Source organism: Cucurbita pepo, chromosome 16 (genome assembly GCF_057944985.1).
Source record: "Cucurbita pepo subsp. pepo isolate OVF chromosome 16, ASM5794498v1, whole genome shotgun sequence".
NCBI classification, from domain to species: Eukaryota; Viridiplantae; Streptophyta; class Magnoliopsida; order Cucurbitales; family Cucurbitaceae; genus Cucurbita; species Cucurbita pepo.
In genome coordinates, this window is record NC_141813.1 from 8,424,121 (window position 1) to 8,451,693 (window position 27,573).

The following is a 27,573-nucleotide window of genomic DNA, read 5'->3' on the forward strand; positions in this document are numbered from 1 at the left end:
GTCCATGTGGTGGACTTCCCAGGAGTGATGTCCGCGATCGCCAACAACAGGCGGACAGATTCCAACCCTACCACCGGCGCGAACACCTCTTCGAAGTCCACCCCTTGCTTCTAGACGTAGCCCTTTGCCACGAGACGGGCCCTGTGCTTTACAACTTCTCCCTCTTCGTGACGCTTCAGCTTGAACACCCATTTGAGCCCTATGGCTCGATGTCTTGGCGGCATATCCTCCAGACTCCACGTCTTGTTGTCAATGACAGACATCATCTCTTCCTACATTGCCTTCAGCTAGCACGAGTTCTTCTCTTGTTTGGGGAAAGATTTCGTTTCATCCGCACTGATGGCATGCAATTCGACACCTCTTCTTCGAGCTCGCATGCCGCCAGTCCCGGTGGTTCACCTTCTCCCAATAGGTCTTCAATATTTCGGTGCCTGGCTGTCAGAACATCATCGTGATCGGCATCCATAAATAACTAGAGCAACTAGTCACAATGTCCATTCCTCCATTATAGCACAACCAAAAGCATTAACTTCAAAATGCATCATAAATTCTCACCCTAGGGTTATTTCGATAATTTTTTTAATATACATAACAATCATCTAGATTGCCTTTGGAGCTACCACACGTGCCTAAATGAGTCTTACGCACAATTACGCGTGCTTTGTGGCACAATCGCACTCTTACGACAGTGGGATAGCGATTGTGCAACACTTGTTCTAGCCCAGAAAATAAGTCGGTCGTGTTAAATTCAAACTTTCCAAACAATATTGGTGTATGCTCGCGACACGGGTCACGTTTAATTTTTTTTTTTAGAAAACAGGAGCAAATAAATGCGTTGAAAACAATTTTAAAGAAATCAATATTATAAGCTAAAAGCGAGTAGGCAACAACAACAACTTTGATAGCATATAACTCATGTACGAAGAATTGACACCTATTCAAATTCTCCTATAGTACATTTTGGGGTTTTTTAGCCCTACGGGTGTAGATATAATTTTGGTGACCGGTCATATACCCCGTATTGACACAACGATAATAGTAAAGCCCTATCTAACATGAAAAAATTAAAAAAAAAAAAAGGTTTGGAACAGGCATACGCCCATGAACAAAAAGTCCTAGACAAGCATGACCAGGATATTGGACATGCTCCCATAGGCAACACGTCTTGAAAAAGTATGACCGTGACATCCTCCCTCAATTGGTTGACATCTTTGACAATCGACTCTTAACAAACTCAGTGTTGTAGGATGAGGTTGACTTCAAGTCCATGGATGCACTTCCCACTGATCTTTGTATTAACGATTCTCTTCCAATATGATAGGAACTATTGAAACCCACTTCTTGATTTGTTGACTCTTCGCGTGTTCTTAGTTGGTGTATGTTCTACTTTCTTAGCATGAAAATTTTTCATCTTTGTGTGAGGATTGTGCTTGATGTCTTTTTGGTCGAGATAGTAACATTTCAAGTTACTAATGTGGACAAAAGGGCTAGTCTGCATCTATGGGAGTAGTTGAATCCTATATTATACCTTCTCAACCTTGTGGATAACTTCGACTAGTCTATAGTATTATCGCACCAGTCTTTGGTTCTTGTTGCTTTGAACTCAGAGTTGGTTCTTTGTAACTGTACTAGTCAAGACGTGTTTAATAAGGATTTTGGTATTAATTATTGAGTCTTTGTAACTCTTGAAGTCATTTTTTGACCTTATTTAAGGCATTTGAGGTCGGTAAGACTCCTATTTATCACATTTTAGTTAGTGGGGTGACTTACTGAGTATTTCTTAAAATACTCAAGCCACGTGTTACCTTATATTTTTTAGGTAAAGTTAAAGTTAAAGTTAAAGCTCCCATGCATGGATAACGATAAATGCTGCAAAAGTCATGGAAGTGAGGATAGATCATGATAGAGAAGTAGTATTGAATTTAATTAGTAGATATTAGGTGTTTTTAATGCAATTTGTTTTATGTTAAAAAACAATGTTATTTTAATTGTTATTTTGAATTGAATAGGTAAGTCCATGACTTTATTTTAAAAATATTTATTATGAATTTTCGCATATATAATTAAAACATGCGTGGGGTGACGTAACTAATTAACCTAAAAGAATTAGAAGTGTTACATTATCCTTCAACACTTCTATCCTTCAACACTTCTATTCACTAGTCTGTAATGTCTTGTTAAGTCATTTCAATCCTTTAGTTGCATATTTCGCAAATTGTGTAAGTGATTTCCTTATTTACTTCATTTTGTTGATGTTAAAAAATTATCACTGTGATTGCATACACGAACATGTTTTTAGTCAGACTTTGTGAAATGACTTGAGAGGTGTAGGATAAGTAGGAGCCGAAAGGCGAAAGTGAAATGTCACTACTTTTAACGTTATTTTACTTATTCCGTGAATCGGAAGCGGGGCACTGCCCCTCTTTTTGGACCCAATGCCTACCTCGGTGGGCGATCCAGGCGGAAGACATTGTCAGGTGGGGAGTTTGGCTGAGGCGGCACATCTGTTAAAAAATAACGCAGGTGTCCTAAGATGAGCTCAACGAGAACAGAACTCTCGTGTGGAACAAAAGAGTAAAAGCTCGTTTGATTCTGATTTTTAGTACGAATACGAACCGTAAAAGCGTGTCCTATCGATCCTTTAGACCTTCGAAATTTGAAGCTAGAGGTGTCAGAAAAGTTACCACAGGGATAACTAGCTTGTGGCAGCCAAGCGTTCATAGCGACATTGCTTTTTTATCCTTCGATGTCGGCTCTTCCTATCATTGTGAAGCAGAATTCACCAAGTGTTGGATTTTTCACCCACCAATAGGGAATGTGAGCTGGGTTTAGACCGTCGTGAGACAGGTTAGTTTTACCCTACTGATGAAAGTGTCGCAATAGTAATTCAACCTAGTACGAGATGAACCGTTGATTTGCCCAATTGGTCATCGCGCTTGGTTGAAAAGCCAGTGGCGCGAAGCTATTGTGCGCTGGATTATGACTGAACGCCTCTAAGTCAGAATCTGGGCTAGAAGTGATGCATGCGCCCATTGCTTGATTGCCGACTAGCAGTAGGGGCCTTTTGGCCCCAAAGGCACGTGTCGTTGGCTAAGCCCTTGTGACGGATGAGTCTCAAGGGCCGCCTTGTAACGTAATTCCCACTGAGCGATGGGTAGAATCCTTTGCAGACGACTTAAATATGCGACAGGGTATTGTAAATGGCAGAGTGGCCTTGCTGCCACGATCCATTGAGATTCAGCCCTTCGTCCCTCCCCACACAATATACTAATTTATTTATTTGAAGTGTCATAGAGGTTGTAGGCAAAGTAATGATTTTACATGTTAAGTGTTGATGGATTGGACATGCTCCAAATCAAGGCCATCTATGCTATGTGTGATACATGCCGTACCAACACCTCATGCACCCTTACACACCCATAATGTCCACCCACCCCCTCCAACGCAAACACACCTACAAGAATATCAAAAGTGTTAGATGTTACCTCCATAAAAAAGCATCAGACCCAATACCTATGAAGCGTGAGTACACGTATAAAGCCTTGAAGGTTAGCCTTTAAACAATTCATACACCTAACATCTGTGGAAAGTACGAACATGTATAAAGCCTTGGACTATTAAAAATATCATCAAACCCAATACCCGTGAAAAGTGAATGTACATTTATAATGTTTTATTGTTGTGTTTTATTTTTTTGGGAACTAAGAAATGAGTGATGCCCGTAAAATTTAATTTTTTTTTTTTTTAATCTTTTGGTCATCTAAAACAAAAAAAAAAATGAAGAGTTTTGATGCTAGAGCAAGTACATTACACCAAGACACCCACCATGACGTTGTTTTTACACCCATCACCCATTAATTGTGAAAGTACATGTGTAGTGGTTATTAATTGTAAACTTCATTCTTTTCAAAAGTTTAGACCACCAATGAAGTCACATGTGGATGATCTCCCGTAAATTTTAATTGTATCAGTGCTCCACGCTTTTGGCAGTGAGTAAAGAGAGCGAGAAAAATCTTGTCAGTGACCATGTCTAGGAAGAAATAATTAATATGAACATTGAAATAAAATGCTAGAAGGGAAATGGAGGGACATTGGGAACAAGCTTCTTATGCTACTAAAAAAAACAAACTTATGAAACTATCTACGTCCCAACAGTTCCAAATCTCTTATATTTCAAGAGACAAAAAGAATTGCGAATTAAAATGTCATCAAGAAATTGAAAACAATCTTAGCAAATAGACTAAAACGAAAATGGTGAATCAACAACTAAAAGATAGAATTGGAACCTCGTTTCTAAACTCGTGATTCAAATATCAACAAGCCAAAAAACTAGAAATGGAAAAGGGCGCTACAATAGGAAAGTTAAAAGCTCTCATTAGTAAAGACTACAATGGGAAAGTTAAAAACTCTCATCAGATACGAACCTATGGTTTGGGTTCTGCTAATCTCCGAGGCTGAGCTTCAGTTTTAAGCTTGAATTTCGACTATTTCAACGCTTTCCTTTGTTTTTTTTTTTTTTTTTTTTTTTTTGCATTTGCTTCTAGTTTTTGGACCTATTTCCAATCGATTTTGGCTAAGTTTTAATTATTCTTGCATAGTAATTTACTAGAACATTAGCCAACTTTTATATTTAGTTTTTTTTTTTTTGTAATTATCGATATTTCTCTAATCCCAAAATTGAAAATACAGTCAACGATTAGAGTGATGTATCATAATTTTGATATCAAAGTTCTAATCCAAAGATCTAAATTCCTATAACATGGAGGTCCTAAAAACATACGCTATTCGATATGGGATCTAAAAAAAATGCATGGGATTTACACCGTTGACGAAGAAGAAGGTTTGAGAACAAGACTTTACTGCACTGGGGTCCTTTCATGTCGATCTATTCTCCCTTGTGTTGAAATATTGTGGCTCGTGACCCACACATGGCCAGTCAACTATTCTAAATCTTGCGACAAATGATTTTGTGATAAATGGAAATGTAAAATATTTACATAAATATGAGAATCAGTATTTGGTTTACACACCCTTGGAAAGAATGCTTCATTCTCCTCAAACCAACGAGGGATCTCAGTAGATAATATCTACTAGTGTTGGGAGGCTTGGGTTGAAAGTATCATTAGCTTACCAATCAATGATAAGAACTTCGTAGATTTAAACATTTCAAAGTTAAGTCATGGAAGAAAACTACCATCGTGGATATCAATTGAACTCACTAGAGTTTTAGAAGTGTGAAAACATGATTTTTAAAACTTCAAATTTTGAGAATGTATCAAAGTTCCAGTTAGTTCTCTTACACGCCACGTCACAAAACCAAGTTGATTGAAAATTTCTACTAGGGAGAAGAACAAACATCGTTATAAGTTACGCTTCATTCCCATCACTAGAAGAAGGGCTTGACGACCTCCGACCTTGTGGTTAACAGCCACACGCTCTAACCAACTGACCTATTCCAGCCAATCATTTGTTACAATCCAAGTCCACCACTAGTTGATATTGAATGGTTTCATTCGTTACGTATCGCTGTCAGCCTCACATTTTTAAACCGTATCTAATAAGGAGAGGTTTTTAGACCCTTGTAAGAAATGTTTCTTCACCTCTCCAATCGACGTGTGATCTACTTATCCAACCCTTCTGAGAGCCAAGCGTCATCACTTGCACATCGCTTAGTGATTAGTTCTGATATCATTTGTAATAGTCCAAGCGCACTACCCATTAGATATTGGCATCAGCCTCACAGTTTACACACCCATATAAAGGATGTTTCATACCCTCTCAAACCAATGCGGGAGTGGATAATATCTACTATCGTTGTGGGCTTGGGTCAAAAGCATCATTAGTTTATCAAATGATAATAAGATAAGAAATTTGTAGATTTTAACTTTTCAAAGTGATATGGAATCAATCGAAGGGAAAGTATGGAACCTCGTTTCTAAACTCGTGATTCGAATATCAAATGTATAATAAGAAATTTGTAGATTTTAACTTTTCAAAGTGATATGGAATCAACCGAAGGGAAAGTATGGAACCTCGTTTCTAAACTCGTGATTCGAATATTAAATGATAATAAGAAATTTGTAGATTTTAACTTTTCGAAGTGATATGGAATCAACAGAAGGGAAAGTATGGAACCTTGTTTCTAAACTCGTGATTCGAATCACTCCACAAGAGTTTTGATCAATACCGCTTGAATAACTCTAGCATGCTCTCATCAAAGCATTCTTTTTTTAATTCCAAAATGTGATGTCTAGAAAAGAACGCTTATAGAGCCTTTACAAAAAAGAAATTCTATTATTTTTTTAATTAAAAAATGTCTCTAATCAAAGAAAAGAAGGCTTATATAGCCTTTACAGCAACGAAGACTTATATAGCCTTTACAGAAAAGAAGTTAAATGGTGGGTTACAATCTAACCTTAAGTCCTATATTAAAAATTAGTTTAAATATGACCAACAAATATTTAAATTATAATTAAATGGTGCAAGGAAGGAAATGTGCTTATTAGTCAGATAAATATTGCTTATTAGTCAAATATTTAAATTATAATTAAATGGTGCACTAAACTAGTTCCTAAATTACTAGTCACATAAATTCCGTGGAGTTCATTAAATGCAACTTAAAATGTATTTAATGCATCTCTTTCTTGACGCTCAACTTTGCACAACATTATAAGGGAGGTCTCCAACGATTTCTAGACTTTCCTTTGATGAGCTCACCATCGCTTGAATATAAGTGAACAAGGTTTGTTGTAGCTTCTTGGCTCTCGTCCTTGTAATTGGACCTTGAGGTATGAAAATTCCTTGGTCGTGGTTCATATCATTCTCCCTCTCTTGAGAAGGATTCGTCCTCGAATCCCAGCCATCACCTACATCAAAAGGACTCAAATCAACAACATTAAAAGTTGCACTAACACCATACATACCTGGTAAATCAATTTTATAAGCATTGTCATTGATACGCTCAAGAACTTGAAAAGGTCCATCACCTCATGGTAAAAGCTTAGATTTTCTTTGAGTAGAAATCTTTCTTTTCGGAAATGCACCCAAACCCAATCTCCTAGCTTGAAGATAACAATCTTGCGTCCTTTATTAATTTTGGTGGCAACCTTGGAATTTTGCTTCTCAATTTGTTCTTTTACTTGCTTGTGTAGTTTATAAACAAACTCAACCTTGGCATTTGCATCGAAATTCACAAACTCTTATGACGGCATAGGTAACAAGTCAATGGGGGGTTAAAGGATTAAAGCCATAAACAATTTCAAAAGGTGTGCATTTAGTAGTGGTATGAACAACCCTATTGTATGCAAATTCTATAAATGACAAACAATCCTCCTAAGTCTTAAGATTCTTATCAATAATAGCCCTAAGCTCAGTAGTCATTGTTCGGTTAACAACTTCAGTTTGTCCATCTGTTTGAGGATGACAAGTAGTTGAATATACTGGCTCACTTCCTAACTTACCCAATAAAACATGCCAAAAATGGCTTCAAAATTTTACATGGCGAATATGCAACTCATCCCCAATATACATGCGAATTTGATGATAACCCAATTTTAAATTAATCTTAGTAAAATGACGGCATCCATGCAACTCATCAAGCATATCATCTAATCTAGGAATTTGATGCCTATACTTTATAGTTATTTTGTTTATAGCCCTACAATCAACACACATACGCTAAGAACCATCTTTCTTAGGTACAAGAATAACTGGAACAAAACAAGGACTCAAACATTCACGTACATACCCTTTAGCAAGGAGTTCACTTACTTGCCTTTGTATCTCTTCGGCCTCCTTTGGATTAGTCCTGTTGGTTGGTTTGGAATGGGCTTGCTAGGAATGAAGTCAATCTTGTGTTCAATCCCTCTAAGTGGTGGAAAACTACTAGGCATCTCCTCGGAAAAGAAATCTTCAAACTCTTGCAAAAGCACAACAAAATCACTAGGCAAAGAAGGATTCAGCGTGTTAGTAAAGTTACAAGACCCTTTGCACATAAGTACAAGAATAGTCTGGTTAGAGAGCAAAACATTCCTAGCCTCACTTGATCTAACATACAAGCTTATAGATTTGACTTTTCTCTCTTTTTTTTTTTTTTTTCTCTCTCTAGGCTGGGTCCTACACTTGCTTTTCACTTAAGCTCTTTTTTTCACTTGATTCTTTTTCAATCTTTGCTTTTGCATCCGCCTCTTGCATTTTCTTTTCAAGTTTGCAATGATCAATAAGTACATCTTTTGGAGACAATGGAACAAAAGTAGTTTTTCTACCCTTGTGAGTAAAAGAGTATCGATTTGCATACCCATCATCTATTCGACGATCAAATTGCCAAGGCCTCCCTAGTAGTAAATCTCCAACATGCATGGATACAACATCACATAAAATATCATCAACATATTTTCCAATATTAAAAGAAACAATAGCTTGTTGAGTTACCCGTACTTCCCCACGATCACTCAACCATTGAAGCTTGTAGGATCTTGGATGTGGTTGTGTCTTTAAATTAAATCTTGTGACTAGAATGGAACTCACAACATTGGTGCAACTACCGCTATCAATGACAACACTACAAGGTACTGATTGAACAAGGCACCGAGTTTGAAATAAGTTCTCTCATTGGTCTAAGCCGTCCTCCTCAATGTGGGTGTTTAGAGCTCATCGAGTAACCATAGATATATGTGTAGGGTCCTCTTCACTAAACTCCTCACTCTCATCATTTTCCTCATTTATGTAGTCATGTGCCTCGTCATCTGTAACAATTTCTCCCTCCTTAATGGTCATAATTCTTGTATTTGGGCGATCTCTACTCTAGTGTCTACCCTTTGACATCTCCAACACTTTAAATCCCTATTTCGAACATTAGACTTTTCTATTTTTTCTTTCACTGTTCTAGAATTCTCACCTTTCTCAAATTTAGCTTGAGGCTCTCATGAATCTCTTGATTTCTATGCTTATAATCAATGTTCTCACTATCATTTTTTCACGTAGAAGTAGAATTGGAATATGTTTTTGTAATACGGAAGAAAGAGAAATAGAAATAGAAAAGGAAAAAAAAAATAGGAAAAGTCAGGGGCAAATAGGTAAATTTGCCCCTCCAACCACCTAAGTGGTCCAAATGAAACCCCATAGAGAGTACTGCAAAAGAGAAATAGTGAGAGAAAGGGGTTGAGAGAACCTAGAGAGAGGAGAAAGGATGAACCCGGGAAGACTCACCGAAAACTACCGTCGCAGTCTATTCCGGTGAAGATCATGATGCAAGGAGGTGAAGATCATGATGCAAGGAAGTGAAGATCATGATGCAGGGAGACTTTCTTGGAAGGGAAAAAAGAATGTGGGTGGTCGGAGTCTAATTTTTCATCAAGAAATCGGAAAACCCGCCAGGTAAGGATCTTGAACATTTTCTTAGATCTACGGTTTTCCTTTGTGAATCAAGATCTGAAATCTTGATATATTCATCTAGGAACAACTCTACACATGATCTGTGAAGAAGTTTGGCCGAGATCTCAACCTAAAGGCGGAGGTCCGAGAGTCATCTGAGAACGGTGAGCGAACTTCTGACGTTCTGAACTCGTCTGGTAGTTAAGCAAAAAATTACAAAAAAAAAATACTAGGATGTAGCCCGAAACACGATCTAGAACTTTGCCGAAGGAATCATATCGATCCGATCTACGGATCAAAAGATATGAAAATCGGAAAAGGAGACTATGTTTCGGTTTTCAGAGGACAAAGAAGAAAGAAGAAGAAAAAAAAGGGGGGTGGCCGGCGAGCGGCGGAGGGCGGCAATAGGCGCCGAACATGCGTCGACCATCGGCTGGAGCAACACAGCTCCAGCGAGGCATCGACACGTGTCGCCTGCAAGCCGGGCCAAACCACAAACGCGAGCCGAGCTGACCAGACCGGCTGACCCGTGACTACGCGGAAGCGGGCGCGCATGCAGCCTGTGACTGGCGCCTTCCCGCGCGCGTGACCACGCACTCCCAGTGCGCTGCTGGCGCGTGAGCGCGCGTGGAACGGCCAATTTGGCCCGGTTTCTTTCTGTTTGCCCGATTTTTGTCCCCATTCCAGTTCTAATACTTTTTTTACATGAATAGGGATCTAATTTAAAGAAATCAGTATTTTTTGACACCTCACGGGCAAAGAAACACTAGCAAAAAGGGCACGCGTCAACCAGGTAAGTCACCACCCGGTATTTAGGAAGAAATACTTGTAGGATTCGCTTGGATTGCATGCATGCTAGTAGTTTTACTTCAGATTAGCTCTCCATGTAAATTGTTAGTCAGAGTATTTGATATGATTATATTGGGTGAATTACATGAGTGTTGTTGTATGCTTCATGCTTCCGCTGTATGTATGCATGCATTTAATTTATGTTGCAATTGTGTATTCCGTGTTCCGGGTGCTTGATGGACGAATTCACCCCATTGAGCGTGAATTTCGTGCTCTGGGTGCTTGATGAAGGTCATCGCCTCGTTGAGCCGGTATGCCAAGTTTGCATGAATTATATAGTATGATGTTAGAAGACGATTGCATGCACACTCTGTTAATTTCTAGGGCCCATTTCTATGATAAACTTAGGGAATTATTGTTAGGAGCGATATGTCGCTCCAGCCAGATTTAATTTTTCCCTAGGAACTTAGCGGTTTACCACGGCAAGAAGGTACCTCGGAGTGTTCATAGATTGCCAGCGTGAGAACGGTATCTATAGCTTCGTGGGAGGACCAAGGGTCCCTGACCAGTCCTTATTACTCTTAGCCATTTCGCATGGGAAATGTGTCCCCACATCGTACAACCCATTAGCTCCATGGGAACGGGTTGGGTCGCGCCCCCATAGGGGGGACTATATGGGCGTAGGGGTATTCAGCACACCCCTAGGCTAGATACCATGTAGTCCCAGATAGCCATGTAGAAGTAGCACCTCATAGAGAGATACCGACCACATTAGCTTGGCATAAGGAACCTCTAGGCATTTAATGAAAGGACGATGAGCCGCTGAAACCCAAGAGGCAAGCCCCAAGGGACTAAGATTAGAACCAGATGTCCTAGAACCGAAGTAGGAAACCGTGGGAATTCTGTTAAATTAAGATGCGAATAGAGCCTACAAGTAGGTGGCTTACTGAGTATAATTTTTATACTCATTATTTTCTACTTTTTTTGTCAGGTGCCGGTCGAGGTGGAGGAACGTTCGAGAGCTGTGCGGTCACAGAGGGGGTCGTTCCGGAGCGTCAGTCCCTTTTCGGTCTTTTGGAGTCTTTTGCGAATTCATTTTAATTTTGTATTTGTAATTCCTTTTATATTTGTATTTTAACAAAACTTTTCTAGATTTTGTTTTAATTAAATGGTATTTTTACCTTTCATTTTTTTTTCGATTTCATCTTTTTAGTCACGATTCGATTTTTCGAAGCCTCGAAAATCGGGTCGTGACAGTTTTAGAAGAATACCGTTGAGACCTTCGTTGGATTTGCCTCTCGATCTTAATTACAATGTGCAACAACTCCTCGATATCAAAATAAGTCTATAAATCAGTCTTGTCTGCAATCTCTGTGTTTAACCCATTAAGAAATCGCGCCATGAGAGTTTCGATGTCCTCATCGAGATCAAATCGATCCATCAATGTAACCATCTCCTTGTAATAATCCTCCACAGATTTGCGTCCTTGTTTCAATGCTTGAAGCTTTTGCACCATGTCTCATTAAAAATAATGTGGAACAAAACACTTCTGCATGAACTCTTTGAACTCGTACCATGAATCAATTGGTGCTTCAAGATTTCTTCTCCTACTTGACATCTAACCGTACCTTCTTTTCATCACTAAAATTAAGACAGTTGAACACCGACTCCACCGTTTTCTCCCATTCAAGGTACTCCTCTAGATTGGTTTTGCCATAAAACTTGGGAAGTTTTAATTTGATTCTCCCCACGTTATGATCAATTCTATTGTCATAAAGAACTCATTGTGGTAAATTATGATACCTTCTTCCACGGACTCTCCCTTGCATCAAGCCACGACCAACCGCATGTGGATTATGCTCGTGTTGTTCAGAATTATCTTCCTCATATTGATCAGTAGATTGGGCAGGTAGTGGAATCCTCTCTTGAGCTTGATTTTGAATTTAAAATCTACCTATTTGATTGGTCAACTCTTCTATTCCTCAAATTAGTCTTTCCATGGTTAGTTGTTGTGCTTCTCTCAATCGTGCATCAATAATGTTAGGATTGTCGTCTGGATTTACCATGCTACAAAAGAAAGTTAAAAGAAAAAAAAAAGGACCTCACAAGTGCTCCCTCACGTGTTCACACGTAAATGTAGTTCACTCGTGCTTAGCACTCAACACTCGAATCAATGTATTATTCCCTTACAATCTCACCCTCACAATTGAGCACAAACAAATCACACTCCAAAAAAAATTGGGATGTGAGACAAGTTATGTTATAGAGGTGAGTGCAATTCAAAGTGAATACACAACACACTCAACACATAAACAAGGGTATTAGAGGAGCAATCCAATAACATATCAGAGTTACATATACTAATAAAGAGGAAAAAAAAAAACATTTAACATCAATAAGCTTTTTTCTTTTTTTTTTTATTCCGTAATATTGGCAAAAATGTAATAAATTTACCGAAAATTGATTTAGAAGATCTTAAAGAAGAACAAAGTGTTGATAAGATCCAGATCTAACGCTTTATAAAATATGTCAACATGAATTAAAGCACAAAAATAATATTTTTATTTTGTTATTTTTTGTGCTTTATATTTTTTTTTAGACAGAATGTGAACATACTATACAAATTGAATATATATATGGAATCAACCTAAGGGAAAGTATGAAACGGATTACCTTGATGATAAAGATCAAGAGTAAAAAAAACTTGTTTCTCAACTCATGATTCGAATCACTTCATAAGAGGTTTGATCAATACCACTTGATTGACACTAGCATAGCATGCAAATTCTAACCACTTGAATTTGCAAAGAAAATCTTAGTTCTCACCAACGCTAAAAAAAAAAAAAAAGAAATTCTATTTTTTTTTTTTATTCCAAAGATGTGATGTCTCTAATCAAACGAAAGAAGGCTTTATATAACCCTTACAACGTTAATGTATGTGACACATAACTCCCAAATTAAATTGGCTAGTAAATGAGAAATACCATGACCTCTATATTAAAATGACTAATTAATGGTGGAATATGGTAACCTATATGGGTTACCATGTAACTTAATTCCTATATTAAAAACTAGCTTAAATATAACAAATAATCCAAGCCCACCACTAGTTTATTTTGTCTGCTTTCGTTCATTAAGTATTGGTATCAGTCTCACGATTTTAAACTGCATTTGATAGGAAGAGGTTTTCAGATCCTTGTAAGAAATGTTTCTTCACCTCTTCAATCAATGTGGGATCTCACTATCCACACATTCTGAGCGCCAAGCATACTCACAGGTACATCGCCTAGTGACTAGCTCTAATATCATTGGTAAAAGTCCAAGTGCACTGCTAGCAGACATTGTCCATTTTGGCCCATTATGTATTGTCGTCAGCCTCAAAGTTTTAAAATGCGACTATTAGGGAGAGGCTTCAGTACCTTTATTAGGATTGTTTCGTTCCTCTCTCCAATCGCTAGTATATATTATTTTAATCTATTACGTATCGTCGTCAGCCTCACAATTTTAAAATGCGTCTACTAGGGAGACGTTTACACACCCTCGTTCCTCAATCCAATTGCTAGTAGTTATTATCTATTTTAATCCATTACCTATCGCCGTCAGCCTCACAGTTTTAAAACGCGTCTACTAGGGAGACGTTTGCACACCCCTGTTCCAAAATCCAATCACTAGTAGTTGTTATCTATTTTAATCCGTTACGTATCGCCGTCAGCCTCACAGTTTTAAAACACGTCTACTAGGGAGACGTTCGCACACCCATATAAGAAATGCTAAATTTCCCTCTCAAACAAATGCGGGATTGCACAATAAGCAGTCAAGATTATCGAGTGGCCTAAGGCGCTAGACTCAAGTTCTTGTCCCTGTAATAAAGCGTGGGTTGTTCAAATCCCACTTTTGACAACTCATATTATTGTGAGGCAAAAGGCGAGCAAAAGTGGATAATATCTACTATCGTTCAGGGCTTGGGTTGAAAGCATAATTAATTATCCAAAAATGATAAGAACTTCCTAGAATTTAACTTTTCAAAGTTAAGAAATAGAACTTCAAACCATGATGGATATAAATTGATCTCACTAGAGTTTTAGAAGTGTCAAAATATGATTTTTAAAACATCAAATTTTGAGAATATCTAGAAGTTCTATTACACGCCATGTCACGAGCCCAACTTCATTAAAAAAATTTGTATGCTTCATTCCCATCGTTAGAAGGAGGGCTTGAACCTCGTCACACGCTCTAACCAACTGAGCTATTCCAGCCAATCATTTGTTACAATCCAAGACCACCATTAGTTGATATTGTCTGCTTTCGTTCGTTACGTATCGTTGTCACCCTCATGGTTTTAAACCGCATCTACTAAGGAGAGGTTTTCAAACCCTTGTAAGAAATGTTTCTTCACCTCTCCAATCGATGTGGGATCTCACAATCCACTCTTCTGAGGGCCAAGCGTCCTCACTGGCGCATCGCCTGGTGACTAGCTCTGATATCATTCGTAAAAGTCCAAGTGCACTACTAGCAAACATTGTTCATTTTTTCAAAATAGGTATTGCCATCAGCCTCACAGTTTTACAAGTCTATTAGGGAGAGGTTTTCACACCCTTATTAGGATTGTTTCGTTCCTCTCTCCAACAGTTAGTAGATATTATCTATTTTAATCCATTACGTATGGTCGTCGGCCTCACAGTTTTAAAACGTGTCTATTATGGAGATATTTACACACCCATATACGGAATGCTAAACTCCCCAATCAAACCAATTCGGGAACACACCAATAGCAGTCAGGATGGCCGAGTGGTCTGAGGGGCCAGACTCAAGTTCTGGTCCTCGTAAGAGGGCATGGTTTCTCAAATCCCACTTCTGACATTTCATATTATTGTGAGGCAAAACGCGAGCCGAAGTAGATAAAATCTACTACTATTGTGGGCTTTAGGTCGAAAGCATCATTGTTTATCAAATGATAAGAACTTCCTACCATGGTGGATATCAAATGACAAGCCAGTGTTTTCCGAAGTTGATTGAAAATTTATACTAGAGAGAAGCACCAACACCCATTATGATAAGGTATGCTTCCTTTGCATCGCTAGAAGGAGGGCCTGAACCTCCAACCTTGTGGTTAACAGCCACACGCCCTAACCAACTAAACTATTCCAGCCAATCATTTGTTACAATCCAAGACCACCATTAGTTGATATTGTCTGCTTTCGTTTGTTACGTATCGCTGTCACCCTCATGGTTTTAAACTGAATCTACTAAGGAGCGGTTTTCAGACCTTTGTAAGAAATGTTTCTTCACCTCTCCAATCGATGTGGGATCTCAAAATCCACCCCTTCTGAGGGCCAAGCATCCTCACTGGCGCATCGCCTGGTGACTATCTCTGATATCATTCGTAAAAGTCCAAGCGCACTGCCAGCTGACATTCTCCATTTTTTCCCATTAGGTATTGTCGTCAGCCTCACAGTTTTAAAACGCGCCTATTAGAAGGTGGTTTTCGCCGCTTGTTAGGATTGTTTCGTTCCTCTCTCCAACAATTAGTAGATATTATCTATTTTAATTTGTGACGTATCGTCGTCAGCCTCATAGTTTTAAAACGCGTCTACTATGGAGACATTTACACACTCAGATACGGAATGCTAAACTCCCCTCTCAAACCAATCCAAGAACACATCATTAGCAGTCAAGATGGTTGAGTGGTGTAAGGCACTAGACTCAAGTTTTGGTTCTCGTAAGAGGGCGTGGGTTTAAATCCCACTTCTGGCATCTCATATTATTGTGAGGCAAAATTGTCCATTTTTTCCCATTAGGTATTGCCATCAGCCTCACAGTTTTAAACTATTAGAGAGAGGTTTTCGCGGCTTGTGTTACGATTGTTTCGTTCCTCTCTCCAACAATTAGTAGATATTAGAGAGAGGTTTTCGCGGGTTGTGATAGGATTGTTTCGTTCCTCCCTCCAACAAACAATTAGTAGATATTAGAGAGAGGTGTTCGCCCCCTTGTGTTTCCTCTCTCCAACAATTAGTAGATATTAGAGAGAGGCGACAATCAGTAGATATTAGAGAGAGGTTTTAGCAGCTTGTGTAAGGATTGTTTTGGTTCCGCTCTCCAACAATTAGTAGATATTAGAGAGAGGTTTCAGCCGCTTGTGTTAGGATTGTTTCCTTCCTCTCTCCAACAATTAGTAGATATTAGAGAGAGGTTTTAGCCGCTTGTGTTACAATTGTTTCCTTCCTATCTCCAACAATTTAGTAGATATTAGAGAGAGGTTTTCGCTTCTTGTGTTAGGATTGTTTCATTCCTCTCTCCAACAATTAGTATATATTATCTATTTTAATCCGTAACGTATCTTCCTCAGCCTCACAATTTTAAAACGTGTCTACAATGGAGACATTTACACACTCATATACAGAATGCTAAACTCTCCTCTCAAACCAATCCAGGAACACATCATTAGTAGTCAGGATGGCCGAGTGGTCTAAGGTGCCAGACTCAAAAGTTTTGGTCCTCGTAAGAGGGCGGCATGGGTTCAAATCCTTTGGAGAAATTCTTTGTAATGTTTTACCAATGCATGCTAGAGACATTGCTTGGCCGATCATGACAATTTGACTATGATGGCTATTTGAATAGGTATGTAAAAGATGGTAGAAAAACCACTTTGTACCTGCAAATATATTTGCTGATCAATCATATTTGCTGATCAATTAAAGTTTGATTAAAGTTTGAAGGGAAAAAGAGTTGAAGGGAAAAAGAGTTGAAAGAAAAACAAGAGTCCTGAAAAAATAGAGAAAAGATAATGAAATTGAAAAAAAAAAAAAAAAAAAGAAGGAAAGAATGTCAGTTGTTTGGCTAGAGTTGGAGAGGTAGTTGTTTGAAAGAAAAACAAGAGTCCCAAAAAAAATAGAGAAAAGATAATGAAATTGAAAAAAAAAAAAAAAAAAGGAAAGAATGTCACTTGTTTGGCTAGAGTTGGAGAGGTTAGAAGGGCAATGTTCTCACAAAAAAATCATCATTGTACTTGTGTACAAGGAAGGATGTTTAGTCTCTAACGATAACAATTTGTCTTTGCCTAGTATGTTTCAATCTCTTTTACAGGAATTTGATGACGTATTCCAAGATGAAGTTCCTAAAGAACTACCTCCCATTAGAGGTATTGAACATAAAATAGAGTTCATTCGAGGGGCAGTCATTCCTAATAGGCCAGCTTATAGAGCCAACCCAACTAAGACTAAAGAAATTCATAGGTTAGTAGAGGAGCTCATGGAGAAGGGCTATATACGAGAGAGTTTGAGCCCATGTTCTGTACCAGTCTTATTGGTTCCAAAGAAAGATGGAACGTGGCGCATGTGCATGGATTGTAGAGCCATCAACAAAATCACAGTGTGGCAACACTACTTATGGCCTAGAGAATTTGTGATCTACTCTGATCATGAAAGCTTGAAGTATCTTAAGGGTTAAAGCAAACTGAACCGTAGGCATGCAAAGTGGATGAAGTTTATTGAAACATTTTCGTATGTCATCAAATATAAGCAAGGTAAGGATAATGTGGTAGCTGATGCATTATCTAGAAGGTACAATCTTTTTACTTCTGTTAGTACAAAAATTCTTGGATTTGAGCATATTAAAGAATTATATCGAGATGACCAAGACTTTGGAATTATTTATGCATCGTGTCTTACAAAAACAGCTGTGGATGATTATTATGTATTTCATGAATTCTTATTTAAGAAAAATAAGTTTTGTATTCCTAAATGCTCTATCAGAGATTTGCTCGTAAAAGAAGCACATGGTGGTGGCTTAATGGGACATTTTGGGATTAATAAAACTTATAATATGTTGCATGAACACTTCTTTTGGCCGAAAATGAAGCATGATGTTCATAAATTTTGTAGTCAATGTTTTAAATGCAAAGAAGCTAAGTCTAGATCACAACCAAATGGATTGTACACTCCTTTGAATGTACCTAACGAACCTTGGACTAATATACCTATGGATTTTGTTCTTGGTTTACTGCACACTAAACAGGGTAAAGATAGTATTTTTGTTGTGGTAGGCAGATTTAGTAAAATGGCTCGTTTTATTGCATGCAACAAGATGGATGATGCAAAACATGTTGTTGACTTATTCTTTATGACGGAGTAAGATTACATGGAAGCCCTAGAATAATTGTCAGTGATACGGATGTTAAATTTTTGAGTCATTTTTGGAAAGTATTGTCGGGTAAAATGGGTACCAAGTTGTTGTCTTGAACTACATGTCATACTCATATTGGTGGGTAAACTAAGGTGGTTAATAGAACTTTAGGGGCATTGCTTAGGGCTATTATTTCTAAGAATGTTAAGTCTTGGGACGAATGTTTGCGATTTGTAGAGTTTGCATATAATAGAACAATTCATACTACCACTCATTGTTCTTCTTTTGAATTTGTATATGGATTTAATCCACTTATGCTTCTTAATTTGCTCCATATTTCTTCTAATATTTTTGTGAGTGAAGCAGCCACAAGTCAGACAGATTTGATCAAAACATTGCACAAAAAGGTGAAGGAGCAAAATTTGAAATAAAATTTCAAAGTTGTTTCAAGAATTAACAAAGGACGGAAGGAAATCATTTTTCAATCTAATGACTTTGTTTGGATACATTTTTGCAAGGAATGATTCCTATCTCAAATGAAAATAAAGTTACATCCAGGAGGGGATGACCCTTATCAAGTCCTTGGAAGAATTAATAACAATGCATATAAAATTGATCTTTCCATAGAATTACCAGTATATTCTACTTTCAATGTTACTGACTTGAGTCTTTTTGTTGTAGGGGATGATTTTTCTGATTTGAGGATGAATACTTTTGAAGAGGGGGAAGATAATAAGGATCATAGTGTTCCAAATGTTCAAATTGAACCTATTACACGATCCAAGGCCAAAAAGATTCAACAAACATTCATTCTCATCTACAAAATTGGATAGGCTTGGTTCAACCATCATTTCATGTTTTACAAGATTTGATTGAGGAATGACAATTTGGAACTTCAGGAGTGAATATTGTTGGGTTTTATGTCCTAAAACTCATAGTTGTAAACAAAAACATATTCTATTTTCAATAAAGTTATTATTGTTGTTTATTCAATAAAGATTGTTATTGAATAAAGTGACCTTTACGATCATTAATCTAAATCCAATAAACTAAGAACACTCTGGCTATAATATGATTACTTGAACTATATGTAGAGACATAAGAGTGGATCAAGTTCAAGTATATAGTCAAAATGATCTATAGTATAAGGATAAGGCTGAGTACTTTATTCTGGGGACACTATGGATGCGGCCCACTTTTGTATATGATATAAACAATGTGATCACTAAATTGTACATGTGGAGACATGTGAGTGGGGGCGTCCTATGCAATGAGTATTGCATAAGATCGGACCATGAAGAAAACCTCTATCACTTTATAATATCGTTTACTGTTGAGACTGATTTTCTTTTCATTCGATAACCTAGGTAACTCGGTTTTAATCCTGAGCTAATCATGAACTCCTGTTTATTCGAAATTATCCTTAGATTGACATGGGTGAGAGTGGCTCTAGTTCGCCGACTCAATAAGCCTCCCATTTCAGGGGTAAGACTGGGTGAATGGCTAGAGACGTGGGGTGCAAGATGGAATTCACTCCTACCCACATTTAGGGATAGAAGAGAGGTAGTTCCCTTAAGCACTGACTTCAGGTCTTGAACAAGCGGCCCCACCCTCTCATTGGCCTAAGAGGGATTCAGTTTATTGGTTGGACTACAAACCAATTGTTCATTAGAGGATCAGTGAGACATAAGGAACAAAAAGTAACTTAGGGGTAAAATGGTAAATTGACCCAGCTCTAGTTACGAACAACCTGTGAAGGATCGACTTACTAATCATGGTTATATCAAATGGACAGAAATATATCTATAGTGAGGGGAGTGCAACTACTAGGCTATAGTGGAGTGTCCTAGTAGTTAACGAATGTTGGTTAACAAGGTTAATGAGTTTAACCGGTTAATCTTGGATCGTTGGAGCCCATGATCTATAGGTCCATTAGGTCCCTCTGCTAGCTCATATCGGACTAAACCATAGAACAGTGTGACGAGTGAGTTCGAAGTGTTCGAATTCAAATTAGGGAATATGCTACATATATACGATATATTTAACCACATTTTTGTTTTATTTACAAATTAAACAAAAGAAGAGAATCTGAGATATTTAAATAAGATTTAAATATCTTAATCAATTATGTGTCGGAATTGATTGCGATTGAGATTTGAATTAATATTAAATATTAATTAAATAGTTTAATTAATCATTTAATTTTACTTTAATTTGAATTCAAATTAATTGTTGAATTAAAATGAAGAAAGTCAAAATTCATTTTAATGGAAAAATCCATGTTAGTGGAATTTTGAGGTGTCAAAATTTGGTTTAACCAAACTTGCATGCTTGTCAAATAAACCCCACAAGTTAATTTGGTTAACTCAAACATGCATGCTTGCCATATAATCCCAAACATTTATTGGAATTTTGAGTGTCAAAATTTGGTGATCTCAAATTTGCATGAACATGCAAACATGACTCTTTAAATAGAGTGATCATGGTACATGGAAGGTCTTCTTCTTGGTGAAAAACCTTGAGAAAAACCTCTCACAAACACTCTCTTCATATATACAAAATCTCTCCCAAGTTTAGTCACTCACCGAATTCCACAATCCCGTTTTAAGGCCGGAGGATAGTGGAGAAGACACTAGTGGTGGTTCGAAACCGGTTCGTGAGGAAAAAGGAGTTTGAACTACAAAAGGTTAGTATTCAAACTCATTAAGTTTTAATACTTATGAACATGCTAGTTATTTACTATAATTGATGTTCTAAAAGTGCCTAAGATCAAATTGCTTCCACATGTGTTATATTAACACCATCAATTATTTGCACGGTTCAAGCAACGGATGGAGTTGCAAGCATCATTTTCTGAGTTGCTAGAAAACTTTGGTTATTATTTTTTAATTCAATAATTTTTGTAATGGGCAATAGGGCGGAAGTTATTTGTCAAATTGACTTCGTCTTTTGTCGAGATTTAAGGGAATCGGGATTAAATCATGACCACTAACTTCTTTACTGGGCAGTCCAAGGATTGAAGGTTTCTTTTATGGGGAGACTATAAATATCCACAAATTATTATGTAATAAAGCAGATTTGTGATGAATGAAATTGATCTCTCAAGTTGAGACTTGCTCCCTTAGAAATCCGAGCATCATCTTTGTTATTTCTAAGTTTCATGTAATTCTTGTGGTAGATTGCATCTGAGCAATTCAATCAGGTCGTGATCAAGTTCAATTGTGGAGTGACTCAATTTAGAACAAGGTTCCAAATCTTGCTTCTAGATCTTTAAGCTTAAGAAGTAATCTAATTCTAGTCTTATCTCTTGGTTGATCTGAATTTTGTATAAGAAGGTCTTAATTTCTTTGATTAAAGAGTTCTTGCTTCAACACAAGTTTGGATCGTTGAGCTAAGGATTAGGGTTGCCTTATCACCTATCATTTTAAAGCTGTATTCCCTTACGTGACTATCCTAAACGGGTCATTGAATGTGTATTTACTATCTACACACGACCCATATATGCGAATATTGACCCACTAGTTGGTTCACACACACCTCTTGTGCCTCTTTCCTGGTTGGGCTAACATTCTCGGTACTATTGTCGCACACTCGGTAGGAGTAGTGACCGTCGTAGCATCATCATAAACATAATGATTCATTTTTCTTTTTGTAATGTATGTGTCCGTACTCATCATACAAGGTGATAGTTTCCTGATGGATGTAACATACAATCATGCATGAGGTCCCATCATTTTTCACATTTATTAAACCAGGTAAAACAACCTCTTCCATTTTCCTTCATATCATATCATTTTATTACATAGTCTTTAAAGAATATATTAGGGTTGTATATCACGTCAAAATATATTTACTGTGTATCATTCATGTCATACATCGTATTATATCATATCATAACATATCCTTCAACATAACATGTTATATCATACACATAACATGTTCTTCAACATAACATATCATATCGTGCACGTATTAAATCATAAACCATATATCATACATGTATCATATTGTCAAATATATCATATCATCAACATATCATTTCATAAATATCTCACACATATCAAACATATGACACGTGCAAAGCCACGAGGCACACGTCATCATACTGAATACAAAACTTATAACCATGTCGATGGTAAAGCCACTTACTTGGATGACTTTAACCAACGTTCTCTATAAATTTGAATATGCATGATTTTGACCCCAGGAGTTGTTCCAAATATCATCGACCCTATTAGAACAATCACCTGATTCTATAGAAATTCTAGTTTCCTAACTAATTTAACTTGAATTGAACAAATGGGAGTTATACCTTAATTACCTTAAATAAGGTCAAATTTAGTAGAAATTCTAGTTTCCTAACTAATTTAACTTGAATTGAACAAATGGGAGTTATACCTTAATTACCTTAAATAAGGTCAAATTTAGCTATGGGAGGGTCTGGAATGTAGGGAACTATGTCCAATTATCTAAACCGAGCCAAATGACTAAAATTTAGTTGTTGAAGCCGCCCCGAGCCGAGCCGATGGAGTAAGGTGAGTCGGAGGAGCTGACACACGTCAAAGACGGATAAGGTTGGAGTGTGCTGGTGGGTCGCTGTTTCGGGTCGGATCGAGAACTTGGTTTACGTGGTAGCGTTTCTGAGGGTGCGCCAGTTAAGCCATAAATTTTCAACTGGGCTAGGTTGGCTACTGGGCTTGAATGATGGATTCCTACAAGTGGTAACTGGTTGTTGGTTATGGGCTTGAGTCGTGGGCTACTGCATTGCGCTTGGCTGAGGATGTTTGTTCGTTGGGCTTCGAGTTGTCTATTGGGTTAGATGGGAGGTTGGATAGGTGGGTATAAGTGGGTTGCTGAGTGGGTGTCCGACCCCGATTCGAGTCTAATGAATCTTGTCTTCCCCACGTGAATCGTATGATTCCCTTTCATCTTTCTCTCTTCCCAAAACGTTTCAACTTCGTTCCCCGGTCGTTCCTCCGTTCAACCATCGACTTCTGTAACTTCCTATTGGGCTCCTTTTACGAGCTTATAAGTTACTGACTTAGGCAACTACCGACCAAATTTTGTGGGTGTGGACTAAGTTTTATGCTTTAATTAGGAAGCTTGTATCCTTATTATGGTACATTTGAAGATTTATTGTACATAGGAAGTTTGCATCCTCATCATTGTAAGTTACAACAAGATTTTCTCTAGGCTCCAGGAAGTTTGGGCCTAGTCATATAGCTATCTAAACTTGTGTGTAAGCTTCGGAGTTCTAAGCAATTCCTCATCATGAGTCAACTACCTATGCAATCCCAAGTCACCAGTTAGGTCCAGTTAATGGAATCACGATTTTCGTCTTGTCCTGTTCCTACACTCAATAGGAGCACTCTTCCTACACTCAATAGGAGCACTCTTCCTACACTCAATAGGAGCACTCACCCTAACAACTACAACTACTGTGGAGTCTAAGTCTCTTCCAAAATAGATTTTTACTAGGTTCATTGGGAGTTTAGGCGGTTTAGTCTCTCGTTTCTAGGACGTTAGGACTAACTCCTCGGTATCCAACCAATTGGTGAATTTAAATTTATGCTCTCTGATTACCGTTCAGATCCTATGGTGCACAGTCTACTAGAAACGTACTGACATAGAGAAACTCTAAAACCGTTCTAGCTCTAGTGCCCTAAATTTAACTTGGTTCATGCATTGCTAGGGAGATATGCTATCAATCACCAAGAGCACAAAAATCATAATCTAAACATTCATGCATGCTTATTAGAGAGATATTCATATCCATCACTCAAGTACAAAATTACATAATCCATAGAATCATTCACCTAAATCTAGCACACAATTTTACACGGTATTCAAACATGCTTAAGAGAGAGATAATGTCCATCAATCACCAATAGTATAGATCACAAGTTTTACTTTCCACCTTTCTAACACAAGAGAACACAAGAGAACAATACAAGGATACATAAACATCACATAACATAAATATATGATATACATTATGGTACATGTAAAAGCCACATGGCATGCACCATCATACATCATATAATAGGCTAACACCTATAGTAAAATTACTTACTTGGTTGGTCTTACCGAAGTCACAAATGATATGGTAGTCATCTCGATACTACAATTCAACGCCTAACTCTTTCCTATAACAATCCATATGGCATGTTTAGGGGCTATTGATAACTTAGTCTAGTAAACATAAAGAATAATTTCCAAAATAAGCCCCTAAACTACTCAAACTTGATAATTAAGAGTCACCTTTAATGGGCTAGATAAAATCAGAAAGGGCTTCAAAAGTGTCAAAATTATATGAATACATATATTATATGTATACCGAGCCGCCTAAGCCGCCAAGCTGAGCCACACGAAACGACGAAGCCAAGTTGATGATGTGTTGAAGTCCAGCCGAGAATAGTCAAGTTGAGCCGAGATTACACGCACGCATGAGCCGAGGACAACACGACTGTCGGGTCACAAACTCGGGTTTTGGGTCGCATGTTTGGGCTGTGTGACATTGGACCAAAATGGATGGTTTTGTGTTTGGGCCGTAATTTCTAGGCGGATTGAAGTTGGCTGCAGATTGAGCTTGGAACTTGAATCAGAATCCGAATAATTGAACCGTCAACCCATCTTCTTCACCCAAAAACCGATTGAAAACCCTTGTGATTCCCTCCTCTTTTTCTGGCGAGAAGAAAATGAAAGATGAATGAGCAAATAAGTCGGTCGTGTTAAATTCGAACTTTGCGAACAATATTGGTGTATGCGCACGCCTTGGGTCACGTTTAAAAAAAAATGTTTAGAAAACGTGAGTAAAGAAATGCATTGAAAACATAGCATATAACTCAGGCCGGAAGAATTGACAACTATTCAAATTCTACTGTAGTACATTTTGGGGCATTTTAGCCCCACGAGTTTAGATATAATTTTGGTGACCGGTCATAAACCCCCGTATTGACACAACGATAATAGTAAAACTCTATCTAACATGAAAAAAGTAAAGAAGGTTTGGAACAGGCATACACCCATGAACAACACGTCCTAGACAAGCATGGCCAGGATATCTGACATGCGTCCATAGGCAACACGCCTTGAATAAGTATGACCGTCACAACCTCCCTCACTCAATTGGTTGATGTCTTCGACAATCGACTCTTAACGAACTTAGTGTCGTAGGATGAGGTTGACTTCAAGTCTCTCGATGCACTTTCCAATGATCTTAGTATTAACAATTCTCTTCCAATATGATAAGGAACTATTGAAAACCACTTCTCGATTTATTTACTCTTCACATCTTCTTAGTTGGTGTATGTTCTACTTTTTTTTGCATGGAAATTTTTCTTTTTTGCGTGAGGTCGTACCACCTCCTTATGCTTGATGTCTTTTTGGTCGAGGTAGTAACGTTACAAGTTACTGACGTGGACAAAAGGGCTAGTCCGTATCTATGGGAGCAGTTTAATCCTATATGATACATTCTCAACCTTGTGGATAACTTTGACTAGTCTATAGTATTTTTGCACCAGTCTTTGGTTCTTGTTGCTTTTAACTCGGAGTTGATTCTTTGTAACTCTACTAGTCAAGTTATCTATGACGGCCCAAGCCCACCACTAGCAGATATTGTCCTCCATGGGCTTTCCCTTCTGGGTTTCCCTTCAAGGTATTTTGCGAGGGAGATGTTTTCAAACTGTTAAAAAAAATGCTTCATTGTCATCCACAACTGATGAGGAATCTCAAAATCCACCCCCCTTCGAGACCCAACGTCGTCATTGACTTTCGTTCCTCTATTCTCCACCCCAATCGCTCAGTGGCTTGATTAACTTGGCTTCACAACTCGACTCATTGGCTTGGCAGCTTGGCTTAGACGACTTGGTATAAATTTTTATAATGCTTCCTAAGTTTTCAACCCTCATGAAGTCATTTTTAACCTTATTTAAGGCATTTAAGGTTAGTAAGACTCTTATTTATCCAATTTTAGATAGTTTTAGTGCGTATATTGGAATTAATGGTCATGTTTAGTTAGGTTAACAATATGACTATGATATGTATAAGAACATTAAGGTTATGATAAGTTAGGGAGTGCTCACGATATGATACGAGATGTGAATGGCGAATATATATATGTTGTGATATGATATGAAATATGTTATAGAACGAGATATAGATAAAATTGACATGTTTATGATATGATACATTGTGATGCGATATGTTATGGTATGAAATGTATATGAGGATATGTTATGTTAAAAACATGGAACGTTATGTTATGTCTCTTAAATTGTATGTACATAGCATGATATGAATGACATGAAATCCCAATAAATGACATGAAATATAACTCCGTTAGACTTATATATGATATGAGAAATGAAAAACGAGAAACGATATGATATGAATGTGAACGATATGTGAAATGATATGAAAAACAATATATATGTACAGAATGCTAGTGGGGTTATATTAAATGATAATGAAAACGGAAAAATGTTGGGACCTCATGCATTATGTATTCTCATACATTGGGGGATACCCTTATTCCATCACGAGGGTACGGACGCGTACATCCATTAGGCAGGCGAAGTATCGTTATGTTTTACATAATTCTGCCGTGACAGTTACTAATTCTAATGGGTGTCCGGCAAAAGTTGAGCAACCAGAGAAGGTTCGCCCAACAAGAAAAGGAGCCCAGCGGTGTGCAAACTATCTAGTGAGCCCATACTTGCACGTATGGACTGTGTGTAGAGTATATGGTACACATTCAAGCTGCCCATTAGAATAGTATCGTAGGAAAAATAGACTGATATAATAGATTCCATCATTCCCGAATATGAATCTGTATTATGAATCTGCTAGCTTAATGATGTGGCTCTATTATGAATCTGTTGACTTAAGAATGTGGCTCTGTTATGAATCTGGCTTATTGATGTGTTTATTCTATTGAATCAATGAATCTTGTGATGGTGTTAATATAACACATGCTGGAACAATTTGGATCTTAAGCACTTTTAGAACATCAATTATAGTAAATAACTAGCATGTTCATAAGTATTAAAACTTAATGAGTTTAAATACTAACCTTTTGTAGTTCAAACTTCTTTTTCCTCACAAACCGGTTTCGAACCACCACTAGTGTCTTCTCCACTATCCTCCGGCCTTAGAACGGGATTGTGGAATCCGGTGAGTGACTAAACTTGGGAGAGATTTTGTATATATGAAGAGAGTGTTTGTGAGAGGTTTTTCTCAAGGTTTTTTTTTCACCAAGAAGAAGAAGACCTTCCATGTACCATGATCACT

The 27,573-nt window shown here is 37.7% G+C and overlaps 1 pseudogene; it reads left to right on the forward strand.

The window, feature by feature from the left end:
* Nucleotides 1-2,261: 2,261 nt before the first annotated feature.
* On the forward strand, nt 2,262-3,255 carry LOC147788976 (25S ribosomal RNA; annotated as a pseudogene; the record flags this gene model as incomplete).
* Nucleotides 3,256-27,573: the final 24,318 nt, after the last annotated feature.